The following is a 13678-nucleotide window of genomic DNA, read 5'->3' as shown; positions in this document are numbered from 1 at the left end:
TGCCTTTTCGTATTGTTGACAGTTTTCCTCTCCTGTGCTCAAGCATTTTAGTATGATGTAGTCCCACTTGTTTATTTTTTTGTGCGTTGTTTTTAAGATTTTATTTATTTATTTATTTATTTATTTGACAGAGCGAGGGGGCACAACCAGGGGGAGAGGCAGAAGCAGAGGGAGAAGCTCTACTCAGCAGGGAGCCTGATATGGGACTCGATCCCAGCACCCTGGGATCATGAACTGAGCACAGGCTTAACCCACTGAGCCACCCAGGTGTCCCTATTTTTTGTTTCTGTTGCAAAAGTATTCTTAATGTTTTTAGTACCCCAGTCAAAAAATAAACAAATATATTTGTATTTAATATCTCCTCCTTTATGACCAAAAAATTCTTTTAAATTTGCATCCAGAAATGGCCCATGGAAAGAGCTTCTTAGTGTTTATTCGGGTCATGGTGGGGGCACCACTCACCTTTCCCCCTTTTGTTAGTTTATAGGTCATGCTCTATCTGGAAGGCAAGGCACCTTTTCTTACCTTGTTTGGCAACCTACAAGAGCAAATTCAATATTTTAGAAGTGTTACATGTCTTTCAGTGCAAGGTTTAAAAAATAGCTCATCACTCCAACTTTGGTAAAGGTGTGTACTTTTTAGTTTTCCAAAGGAACTGTAAAAATCTGGGGAAAAATCTAGAGTGATCGCAACTTTAAACATGTAGTATATCTAGTGGATATCTTTTAAAAATATAGCCTGTCTTTTCTGAAACTGAGTAAGGATCAAAACTTTCTCTTTCCAAATTGTGGAGAATAATGGGAAGCCCATGTTACACATCTGAAACTAATGTAATATTGTGTGTCAACTAGACTCAAAAAATAAAAATAAATTAATAAAAATAAAGTGGCAGGTACCTGGGTGGCTCAGTGGGTTAAAGCCTCTGCATTCGGCTCAAGTCATGATCCCAGGTTCTTGTGATTGATCCCGGGGTCTTGAGATCAAGCCCCACATCAGGCTGTCTGCTTAGCAGGGAGCCTGCTTCCCCCCTCCCTGCCTGCCTCTCTGCCCCTACTTGGGATCTCCATCTGTCAAATAAATAAGTAAAATCTTTAAAAAAAATAAAATAAAGTGGGATGCCTGGGTGTCTCAGTCCATTAAGCATCTGACTCAATTTCGGCTCCTGTCATGATTTCAGGGTCGTGGGATCGAGCCCTGAGGCATGGAGCCTGCTTAGGGTTCTCTCTCTCCCTCTCTCCCTCTTCCTCTTCCCCCTACCACCATTTGTTCTCTGTCTCAAAAAACCCAGCTAGGATAGTTAAAAAAATTAAAAAAAAAATTTAAAAAGCTAAAATAGTACTTTCATACAATGGACTTACCAGCCAGCCATTTGAAAATGAGGCAGCTCTGTATATAATAAGTAAAACAAAGAAAAAAAATTGTGAAGAATATTATGATTCTGTTATATATAACGAGGATTAGAAACTTGTGAGGAATAAATGATCTTCCAGAGTATGTTTTGTGATATACTCTATACTAAATTCTGATATAAAGACACAAAATTAGATTTTACTGCGTTTCTGTAACGTAACATCTTTTCAGTTTTTGTTTATTAAGTTAATATATTGTTAGAGATTGGCTGATGTTCCAGATCTTGATTATGTTGAAATTACTGCAAACGAGGCATCTTTCTTCTGTGTTAATTTTTGCCAATAAATTATTTTGCTGAATGAGAGCCAGCTTATCAGTTCTCCTGATAAACCAGCCCGTGGCCGACTCATTTGTATTTATTGCATTTATGAAGCTGCATTTATTTTTTTTTTAAGATTTTATTTATTTATTTGACAGACAGAAATCACAAGTAGGCAGAGAGGCAGGCAGAGAGAGAGAGGGAGAAGCAGGCTTCCCGCCGAGGAGAGAGCCCGATGCGGGGCTCGATCCCAGGACCCTGGGATCATGACCTGAGCCGAAGGCAGAGGCTTTAACCCACTGAGCCACCCAGGCGCCCCATGAAGCTGCATTTAAAGTGTGTTCTGAACGGTACATAGGCCAGTGTCTCTGACCACCGTAGTGTGAGCACCCGGATAAAAGTAGGAAAAGTGGGGGCACCTGGGTGGCTCAGTGGGTTAAGGTCTCTGCCTTCGGCTCAGTTCATGGTTCCAGGGTCCTGGGATCGAGCCCCACATCGGGCTCTCTGCTCGGCAGGGAGCCTGCTTCCTCCTCTCTCTCTGCCTGCCTCTCTGCCTACTTGTGATCTCTGTGAAATAAATAAATAAAATCTTTTTTAAAAAAAAAAAAGGTAGGAAAAGCGAGCCATCTGAGCAGCCCGTTGCCAGGCCGAGTGGACCTGATGAAGATGTTTGGGTTTCACCGGTCTTTTTCCGGTTTCAGAGGTAAGAGAGAATAGTCTGAAGAGCGTGATTAAGGAGCGGTTACCATGACAATCACGTTTCAGAGAATTTAGAGGAGACAATGAATCTGTGGGGCTCAACCGTTGTGATTGATTCAACTGGTCTTTTCGGTACATTCCAACAGCTGCTGGCTCTGGATTTTATTTTTTCCACGTAATTCACCCAATCGATGGGTGATTTGGGGACCGCTGAAGCTTGGCTGCCGGTAGTGACAGGGTCACCCCTGTCTGTGACCTTGACAGACTGTTGTTAAACCCACAGGAGAATGGTTACGTATGTTAAATGTCACCCGAATAAACCTGCTGGCTCCTTCTGGAATCCTGTGAATGATGAAATGAGCACTTACTAATGCTGTCAGGATGGAATGAGACGAACGTGGTTTTTTTTTTAAAGCATGACTAACCCTAGATTGTTTGGGTTTGACTTCACTGTCATCAACGTTTTACCCAGCGTGTTTGGCTGCCATTGGGTTTTTATTCTTTGACTTGTGCATAGTCGTCAGTACAGTCCGTGTCGTGTGTGTCCAGAGGCGCGGTTACACACGGCACATCGGGATGGGTACACGGCTCCCGCCTGCCGCGAGTGTCTCATCCTCCCCAGCGGGGCCACAGCAGCACAGACAGAGAAGGGAAGGGGAGATGCAGAGGCTGGTCGTTATTATCTCCCTGCATGTTGTTCCTGTCCTTGGTGGTCTAGCACTTGATGGGGGAAAGCATGAGCTGTGGCATGGCCGACTCGGGGGGTGGGGGGCCCCCAAGGTGGGCCCCAGTGTGAGAGCCCCGCCTGCCCAGCCTTTGGGCCTTTCTCTCTCCTGCTCTCTGGAGGGTGTGTGGGAACATGGCAGGCAAGGACTCCCTATGGGAAGGAGACCCCAGGTCATGTTGTGGTTGCTAGTCAGTCTTTTGCTGCCCACCCCGCAACCCCACATCCAGCCTCTCCAAGCCTGAACTTGCAGAGATGGGGAGCAGACCGAGGAGGCAGGAAAGGTACTGGCAGGGTGGGCGCTGTAGGGAGGAAGCTCTTCCAGTTCTTTAAGCCCAGAACCCATTCCCTCAGGTGGAGGGAGCCCCGTGTGTACGGAATCCCAGTTCCAGGAGAAATCCATTCCACAAGGGGGCGTAAGATGAAAGAGGTCATTATCACTTGTGTGTGATGGGTTTGGGCTTGAAGTTTACGTTGGGCTGAATCTGAGCAGGGGCGTAGGTGGTGCCAAGTGCTTATGGCAGCATAGGAAATCGTTATCTGAGTTTGATAACATTTTCACTGTGCACCTGCTATCCTGGGGGTGATCTGGGCCCCTCTCCTATTCGGTGAGGCACTAGCAGGGGCTCCCCATGTGCTGCCCTCCTGCCAGACAGCCACTCTGTGAGGTAGTTCCCCATTGTGAGGCTCAAAGAGGTTTATACAGCGGCTGTGAGGCCGGGCCGGTGTTTGGGCCCAGGCAGTCTGACTCCGGCACCCTCCTGTGAACAGCTGTGCCATGCTGCATTCGCACCCCAGTTGCTTGATAGGGTGTGGCACCTTCTAGAATCCGTGAGTTCCGTGTGAATGGGTTGTGGGTAGTGGGAAAGGAGACTGGCTGAAGCCTTTTTTGTATATGTTTATGTGCCCTGCTGAGTACCGTCAGGAAAGAAAGGTGGGGTTTCCGGCCCTGCCTCCGAGACGGACCCTGCAGGTTCTGTAGTACCGAGGAGACACAACATGGAACAAGTAATGCGTATTCGTATGTAGCTCCAGGTAAACAGACATGGGAAGAGGACTAGAAGGTATTTCTTTGAAGTCAGTCACTTTCAGACATTTGCTTTTGAAAGCTAGCGACTTGTCCTGGTCGCTGGTGCATATGGCCTTCCTCTGGGCTTTTGATCTGGCAGACAAGAACCTGTCCCTGTGGTCAGCATCCTTGTCCGTCTTGAGTTGGGAGTAGTTGTCTTCAGCACGACAGTTGTCTTTAAGATCTCTACACAGATGAACCTGTCGGCCTGTTGGACTAACTGGGCCAGCTACTTCTTTTCCAGTATGAAAACCCTTTTAAAACTCTCTAACCGCTGCTTGTTTGGTGAGCAGCCCAAGGAAACATTGGCTGGGGGTGGGAGGTGGGCATTCACGAGCCTGGTTATAATCTGCGGTCTGTGTTTGCCACTTTTTTTTTTTTAAAGGATTTTATTTATTTATTTGACAGAGGAAGACAGCAAGAGAGGGAACACAAGCAGGGAGAGTGGGAGAGGGAGAAGCAGGCTTCCCGCTGAGCAGGGAGCCTGATGCAGGCCTTGATCCCAGGACCCTGGGATCATGACCTGAGCCGAAGGCAGATGCTTAAGGACTGAGCCACCCAGGCGCCCCTCCATAAATACTTCTTTAGGGGAAAAAAAAACTTGTTTATTTATTTTAGAGAGGTAGGTCAGGGGGAGGAGCAGAGGGGGAGAGAGTCCCCCGTGTCAGGCCCCCCTGATCTTGATCGCACTACCCAAGTGGAAACCAAGAGTCAGAGGCTTAGTGCACTGCACCACCGGACACGGCTCCATAGATCCCTTTTGAGAGTGTCCTGTGTGTCCGTCAGACACTGTTCGGGCATGGAGATGGAGCAGGGAACAGAACAGAGGGGGCCCTCCTTTCAGGGAGCCATCTATTCCTCAGGTCTCATTTGCTCATGTCCCTTTCGCAGTTGCTTTAAAGGTGCTCTTGGGCTGGGTTTCAGGATTTCACGCACCTCTTTTCTCCTTAGCCCCAGCTGGCCCTTCTGAATTGGGGGGAGGGAGCATCGAGGTGCCTCTGGGGAGGCGTCAAGGGCTTGGAGGCAGCACATCAGGGCACTGTCTTTGCTTGGATGACGGGAAGAGCACAGGGCACACCTGTTTGCTAGCGATGCGAGCCCTCCACCCTGGGCAGGGATGAGCCCCCTTGTCAGCCCGCATCCTAATGCCGTTGTTGATTGGAGATAATTTCGGTGGTCACGCGGCCCCTCGTCTCCATGGCAACACCTCTAAATATTCCTCTGGTGACTTGTGCTCTACATTCTGCCTGGATCGTAGCCCTCCTGTGGCAAAATATTCTAAAGATGTTAAAGGGGGGGGTAAGGCTTAACTAATAAATCTATTCTAAACGACTGAGTCATTTGTTTTGATTACCCGGGTGATTGCCAAATGTTAATTTAAAGCTGAAATAGGCCATGAGCTCACTGTGCTAACAATGCTGAGTGTTTGAGTTAATGCAGCCTGATAATGAGGGGGCCAGATCCGCCCACTGGTGCGAATGTTATGCGATAAACAGACAGTGGGGGAATATGCGGAACATCTTGGCAGTTTAACTTTGAGGGTTGTAAATACGAAGTAGAAGGTGTTACTGTGAGCCATTTCGAAGGAAGTAGACTTTGGGGTATTTTGGGGGGGGTTTTGTGGGGTTTTTTTTCTTAGACTCTCTTAACTTTTCTGAAAAGGTAACTTCGCATCTTGCTTCGCATTTTTTTCCTGACTCAGGCACATTGGAAGTTGTCATCCACTGTGTTCCGCCCTTGCTGACACATCCCAGTCTCCTTGCGTCCAGTGTAAGGTAAGTTGTACCGATGGCCACAAATTCAAATACTGATTTTTCAGTCTTCCAATAGGTGATATTGGGTCAACACTGTTTAAAAAAAAAAAAGCTTTATTTGTATAAATATTAGCTCTCTGGGGGAATGTCTTTTCGAGGGGGGGAAGAAAATCTCATTTGCTTTTAATTTGGGGCCATGAAAAGTGATTGTGCCAGGCACAACGGAACTGTTAGAAGAGCTGCCTGAGAACCCCGAGGTGCTCATGTCCCAACCGGACAGTAGGGAGCAGGAAAGCTCCGCAGAGCAGCGGTGGCATCGAGGGAGGGGCTTGGTGCCCAGGCGACCTCGTGGGAGGGTCGGGCTGACTCAGCCGTCCTGGGTTCAGGGAACCAAGGTGTGTGCTGCTGGCCTTGCAGGATCTGGGGTAGGAGCGCCGGAGGGGGCTTCCAAGGGGTTACATCAGCGGGGGCCAGCGCGCTGTTTGCGGATGGGAGCCGAAGTTCAGAGCACGGCTGCACGGGTGTGAAGGGCCAGATTGGGCAACCGTCTCATTAGCACACATCCTTGGTCGGCTTCCTTTACTCCTGTGGCCAAAACGTCCCAGTCCTCTGGGACGACTCGGTGGCTCAGGGCTCTCCCGGAAAGTCAGCATAGTCACCTTTGCACATCTCAGAGATGGCTCATCCCGGCCCAGCGTCAGGGGCCCCCGGCTTTGTGCTTTCCGGGCCCCAGCCTTCGCCCACCCGCATGTTTGTGGGAGAGGAGCTGACATGTGCCGGCCCCAGACTACTCAGGACTCTCACATGCAGTGTGGGCCGTTGATTTCAGCGAGGGTAGAGGCTTGCAAGCTGGCCCTCACTGTTTCCCTGACACCCACTTGCTGGAGAATTCTTCACACGTTTTGAAATCTATATATTCACACCTTAAAGAATAATAAAAAAAAAAGGACAGATTTTTAGGACTGTTGAATGTGAGGTTTGTCAGTTTCCTCAATTACATGGAAGCTGGAACATCTTCCCGGGGCCTGGGGCTTCCAGCTGGCCACAGACCAAAGCATCTGCAGCTTCTTGGCCACCAGCGTTCGATTCTGCCCTCCGAGGGTCCCAACCCTGCCGTGGCTGCCATCTGTAGCCTTTACCTAGAAGGGTGGTTTTCAAACTTCGTTTTTTCTAATGATAGAAACCTGTCTTCAAATGAAATCCTAGGTACCCCCCCCTGCCCCGGAGAACACCAGAGCAGAACCGTGACTCCCAGTGTCCTCTGAGGACCCTGAGGGCAGCTGGAAGCCCGATGCCCTCAGTCTGAGGAGCAGAGGCTGCCGCCCTGTGGCCACTTCTGTGGAAAGTGTGTATTCTGGGAAGGAAAACATTTTCACTGGAGGTTTTTGAGTACATACTCGGAGTGGTCTTGTGATATTAAACCACCCCGGCGGCATCTTTAATTTCACCAAAACTCAGCATCCGTGGGTTTCCTTCTAGAGCAGTGATTTTCGCAGGTGGCTTCATGGAGTCTGTTGAATGCAGCTTCCCCGCGGCGGGAATCTACAGGCTTGACGGGAAGCAGCAGCACGGCGGCCCCCGCGCCGCTGTATCTTGCCTCGTCCTGATGGACTCATTCCTTCAGCTCTACTGTGTACGAGGCCAGGCGTGTAGGCACGGGCCAAGGACAGTAGTACTACATTTTGGTCTGGTGCTCCACAAGTGTAGGCCATCCCTGGATGCTTTTTCTGTCTGCAGATGGGGAAGCTGACAGTTGGTTTTCCTTTTTAATTAAATTGCCCAGTATCGCGTAGGCCCGGGTGGGTTCAGGGGCGCAGTTCAACGTGCCTGTCGCCCATGTGCTCTCTGGGCCTGTGATTTATGCCGCCTTGCGTGAGACACGTGCAAATAATGAAGTATGTAAGCCTCATGCTGGGGGTGCAGCCCTGCCTGGAACCCACATGCCCTGAACTGGAAACAAATGTAAATCGTGTATTTCACACTCTGTTGTTTAAGGTTGCTCGAAACAATTGAACAGTTTAGGAAAATGGACTTTGCAGTTTTCATATGAGGATATTTAGGTTTTTAGATAATAATGAATCCCAACTTATGTTTAATACAGTATTTGTCATTTGGCCCCCTTTTAATTATGGAATTACTTGGAACAAAAACTTCAACCCAACATAACTCTTTTTTTCTTTCGTTTAAATTTTGTATTTATTTACTCATTTGTTTGTTCACCGATTCATTCATTCATTTGTTCATTGAAGTCCTTTCTACACCCAGCGTGGGGCTCGAACTCACAACCACGAAATCAGCAGTCTCATATTCCTCTGACTGGCCAGGCACTCCGAACCCACCATAATTCTTTTTTTTTTTTTTTTAAGATTTTATTTATTTATTCGACAGACAGAGATCACAAGTAGGCAGGGAGGCAGGCCGAGAGAGGAGGAAGCAGGCTCCCCGCTGAGCAAAGAGCCCGATGCGGAGCTCGATCCCAGGACCCTAGGATCATGACCTGAGCTGAAGGCAGAGGCTTTAACCCACTGAGCCACCCAAGCGCCCCTCGAACCTACCATAATTCTTAACACACCCATGAGCTGGGTATTTTTTTTTAAGATTTTTTTTATTTATTTGATAGAGACATTAAGAGAGGGAATACAGGCAGGGGGAGTGGGAGAGGGAGAAGCAGGCTCCCCGCCAAGCAGGGAGCCCAGTGCAGGGCTCCATCCCAGGACCCTAGGATCATGACTTGAGCCGAAGACAGACACTTAACGATTGAGCCACCCAGGCACCCTTGAGCTGGGTGTTCTGTGTATTTGTTTCTGTAGTAGTGACAATGTTGTTAATGAATTAAACATGTATTTCACATCTAGGAAATATTTGTATCACTGACATATGGTCACTTTCATTATTGATTTATTTGGCAGTTAGTAATATTCACAAAACAAAAATTTAAAATATAGTAGTCATAGTGATTTGGTTTGTACCATTTATATTGATGTGACCTCTCTTCTTGGTGCCCTGGCAAGTAAGCATGAAAACCAGCACAGATGGGTTCACAAGCTTAAGGAATTTGGAAATCGTCAGTCTAGAGCCAAGGTCTCAAACTGGTGGGCTGAATCTGGCACACAGAGGTGTTCTTTTTAAAATTTTAAGTGAATTGCCAGCATTTAAAAATTGAGAGATTGCACATGTTTTAAAGACCCAGACTTCCAGCTTCTTTTGAAATATCAGAAGATCTGGCCACATGGAGCCTGCATTCCTGTTGGGCAACAGCCGGCTGAGGAGCCGAGTAGCTGCTGTGTCTTCAGGTGGAAGGCGGGCTCCGAAGTTTGCCAGAGCCTCTACCACTCTCTCAACCTCCCCGACACCAGGGACAGGCATCGGTGGCTGTTATCGGAGTGTTTTACTCATTTTGGCTCTTAGAGGCATGTGAGTTTTCAGCCTCCGGTTCAGATGAAGTTGAGGTTCCAGATGGAGAGCCATCCTTTCTCTCAAAGTATTAGCTTTTAATTTTCAGGTACATGAGGTTGGGTGGTACTCATTTTAACTTAAGAGCCTGCATTGAAGGGGTTGAGGGTCGGGCGCCTGGCTGGTTCAGTCAGTAGAACGTGCCACTCTTATCCTGGGGTTGTGAGTCCGAGCCCCACGTTGGGTGTAGAGATTGGTTCCACCAAAAGGGTTGAGGGTAAACATTTGAGGAGAGAGCTATCTCTTCATGGTATCTGATTGAGCATCAACAGAGTTTGGGGGATTCCTGTGCTCTTTCCCCCAGCTTTTCTCAAACTTTCATACTTGGATTCTAACACAGGAAGTCTGGGAGAAGGGCCTGAGATTTCCCAGTTCCAGTAAACACTGGATTGTACCACTGGCTAGTCCGAGGACGCATGTCCCTTTGACCAGCAAGGGGACTCAACCCTAAAGAAATCCTAAGGAAAAGCTCATGCAGTGATGTTTCTTTTCTCTCTTTTTTTATTAAGATTTTATTTATTTATTTGACAGAGAGAGAGAGAGAGAGAGCGAGCATGTGCATGGCAGGGGGAGCAGCAGACAGAGGGAGAGGGAGAAGCAGGTTCACTGAGCAGGGAGCCCAATGTGAGGCTCGATCCCAGGACCCCGGGATCATGACCTGAGCTGAAGGCAAATGCCCAACCAACTGAGCCACCCAGGGGCCCCTCATGTAGTGACGTTTCTACATATATTTTTCTTTGGCCCAAGAAAGAGGAGGAGATCTTGGACAGGCTGTTCGTGGTTGATTCTTCCTAGGTAAACCTGAGTTCACTTCTAGTTCTCTTCTAGTTTAGTCCACCAGTAGGGTAAGTTTAGAAAGTCAGCTATTTTTTTTTTAAGATTTATTTATTTATTTATTTATTTGAGGAGTGGGGAGAGAGGTGGGATGGGGCAGAAGGAGAGGGAGAGCGAGAATCCCAAGCAGACTCCCTGGTGAGTGTGGAGCCCGACGTGGGGCTCTGTCTCACAACTCTAAGATCATGACCCGAGCTGAAATTAAGAGCTGTATACCCAACCAACTGAGCCAACGAGGCACCCCAGAAGTCAGCTTTTTTTTTAAGATTTTATTTATTTATTTGAAACAGAGAGAGAGAGATCACAAGTAGGCAGAGACGCAGGCATAGAGAGAGAGGAGAAAGCAGGCTCCCCGCTGAGCAGAAAGCCCGATGTGGGCCTCGATCCCAGGACCCTGAGATCATGACCTGAGCCAAAGGCAGAGGCTTAACCCACTGAGCCACCCAGGCACCCAGAAGTCAGCTTTTTAATATAACATAGCCATATAAAAGATAAATTTTTATTTTAAAACATGCTTTAAATTAAGTATCTACAGTAAAATAACTACACGTGTTAAAGCTCTAGAAAAGTGAAGTAGGAATTGGAACTGTGAATTTTGTAGTTGTAGGAGAATATATTTATGAGACGCTTAGAAAACTTGTAAATAAGACCACAGAAAATAGGACAGTTATTGAGTCCCTGGATAAATGATAGCCTTGTGAGCTATATAGTGAGAGTGGTAGTCAGAAAGGAAGATCAACAGGCTCAAATACATAAAAATTTTCTGAGAGTAGATCTTCAGTGTTCTTAAGCACCCACACAAGAAACAGGAACTCTGGGGTGGCGGATATGTTAACTAACTCGGCAGTGGTAATCAGCTTGCAGCATAAGCCCATGTCAGGTTGTCATGCTCTCTATCTGCAGCGTGTGTATTTCTTGTTAATTAAACCTCAGGAAAGCTAGGAAAAACTCGTGAAAGGAAAACACACCAGGAGAAGAGTGTGGTGCATTTGGTAAGATAGCTAATTTCCATATCACGCACAGAATGCGCCGAGATAGTGCAGCCTGATGGTAGGTGCTCCCTGACTGCCGGCTGAGTGAATTTTATGGCTGAGTACGATGGTAGGTGCTCTGTAACCGCCGGCTGAGTGAATTCTGTGGCTAAGTACAATGGTAGGCGCTCCCTAACCACCAGCTGAGTGAATTCTCCAGCTAGGTACAATGGTAGATACTCCCTAACCGCCGGCTGAATGAATTCTGCTGCTAGGTACAATGGTAGGTGCTCCCGAACCACCAGCTGATTGAATTTTCCAGCTAGGTGGGATGGTAGGTGTTCTGTAACTGCCGGGTGAATGCATTCTGCAGCTAGGTACAGTGGTAGGTGCTCCCTAACTGCTGTTTGAGTGAATTCTGTAGCTAGGTAGAAGGGTGAGAGAGGCACCGTTATCTTGCAGGACAAATAAATGCCTGCGGAAACATTCAGCCTCTTTGGTGTGCAAAGGTAAAGCATATTCAGACACCTCGAAGGTATCTTTTTCACCTATTAAGTCAACAGAAACAAAAGGAAAACCTAGTGCTCATACAGTTGGTTGCCTCAAAACTAAAAAACACTTGCTGCTGGTGGTGCTGGAAGCTGGTAATAAGCCTTCTGGAACATGATTTGGCAGTTCGTGGCCAAAGTCCCAAAATTTGATACCCTTGGTCCCATGATCCTATGCTGGGAAATGTGTTCTAAGAAACAAGTTGTTCTAAGAAGAGAATGAAGGTATTTATCACACGTATTCTCATGGACAAAAAGAAAGGATTTACATGTCCAACATTAGAGAATTGGTTTAAGGACTCTAGAAGGAGTCTTGGTTAAGCCATTAGGATACATCTGTGCGGTGGAATTCCACGAATCGGCCTGAAATGATCATCTTGAGGCATGCAGAGCGGTATGGAAGGATTGTACAACACGGCCTTCCTAAAACACGCCATGCACATCTGTCTGCGTGCTGTGATGACAGCCTGGTAAAGAGCCACGTGCATGTGGACAAGAGCGAGAGGGAACACGTCATTTGAGGTTTTCTCCATATTACCGTCTGCGGTTTGTACATTGTGCCGCAGGTCTACAGCCCGCCTCGAGGTCGAGCTTCCCCAGCTTTCACCTCCTCCACTGGTGTCTCAAGCTGTTGGTGTTGAGTAAATACCTATGAGACTACGAGACCTGGTGGGGACTCCTGCCTAGAGCCTAGGCCTGGGGTTCTGAGGATAGAGTTCCTACTTGCTGCTTTGTTCCATCATCCTCCACTCTCGGTTTTCTTCCCTTTTCCTTCTCTTTCCCCATTTTTCTTCTGTTTTCTGTGGTTGGTAGAGAGGCATCTTGGTGACCCACATGGTTGAGTGTAAACCTTTGTCTCTGAGCTTTCCTTCCTGGGTAGCAGTGCCAGGGCACAAATCTCACTGTCTGAAGCCTCCGGGTGCCCATAAGTAGAGCGTCAGTGGGGCCACAATGCAAGGGTAATGCCCGGTTCCTCTTCTGGTGGCCTTGAGCTAAGTGACAGAGTCCCCTCTACTATCCCGAGCCTCTGTACAGAGCCCCCCACCCAGCTGGGTTCCCTGTGTCAGATCGACTTGTTTCCCTGCTGGAAGTGTACTCTTCTCCTTTAATTAGGTCAGTTACTTCATGTCTGTTTTTCTTTTCTGACATGGTTTCCTCTGGCTTGAGCACCGCATATTTTCCCCATATGTCATTGCCTCTAGAGCTTCATGTTGCAATCGTTGTTCAAGGGGAACAGAGAGCACATTACTGGGCGGGGGGGTGCGGGTAGCTCTTGACTCTTTGCCTGCCCTTTGCCTGCATGAGCGTTCCTATTGCTTTTGGGTCCAGTTCTGTTTGGTTTTGTAGTCTTCCTCGTCCGTTATGTTTGGACTGGGAGATGCTTAAGTAAAAATAATGGTAAGTCAGAGATCTGTCTGGCAAAGGTGCAGCCCATTTGTTAAGGTTACTAGTTTATTTATCTCCCCTGTCTCTATGGTGACTAAGTCCAGTGCTGGGATTTAATGGACTTAATTTTGACCTCTTGTACACGGCCTAGCTTTCCCAGCCTCTGATGTAGAAGGAATTCATTTTCCCTGGGGGAGGGAAACTGCCTCACTTAGAGGAAGGGTCCTCACAGGTCTCTTGAAAAGTGGGATCTCCAGAGTCTTGGACTCTTGGGCCGTCTTCAATCAGAGTTCGTGTAGCACTTGTAAAGAAACTGAGAAGTCTTCTACAGAAATGTGCACATGCACACAACATTACTGATAGCCCCAGGAAATCATTTTCTTTTCAGTGAAATAAAGTACCATATAGATAATGTGAAGGAACGCTCCACAAGAACTTTCTATAAGAGAACCATTTGTAAGAAAAGTTAAGTCAACGGGAAGGAACATTGATTGGACGTTATGCATTTCTTTATTTTTAAAAGCTATCTTCTTTATCCATCATAGGATTATAAATCCACATGCGTGTACAT

At 47.4% G+C, this 13678-nt stretch overlaps 1 protein-coding gene across 1 annotated transcript in view; it reads left to right on the top strand.

Moving 5' to 3' along the window:
• The window catches only part of FHL1 (four and a half LIM domains 1), a 59157-nt gene that overhangs the window by 15028 nt on the left and 30451 nt on the right, over positions 1-13678 (top strand). Inside the window, exon 2 of the mRNA XM_047715818.1 lies at positions 5864-5936. The gene's annotated coding sequence lies outside the window, so the exon portion shown is untranslated. The remainder of the gene's footprint in view (positions 1-5863; positions 5937-13678) is intronic.

This window comes from Lutra lutra, chromosome X (assembly GCF_902655055.1).
Source record: "Lutra lutra chromosome X, mLutLut1.2, whole genome shotgun sequence".
Classification (NCBI taxonomy): Eukaryota; Metazoa; Chordata; class Mammalia; order Carnivora; family Mustelidae; genus Lutra; species Lutra lutra.
The sequence above is the reverse complement of the archived record's forward strand: the minus strand, read 5'-3'. Positions and strand labels throughout refer to the sequence as shown.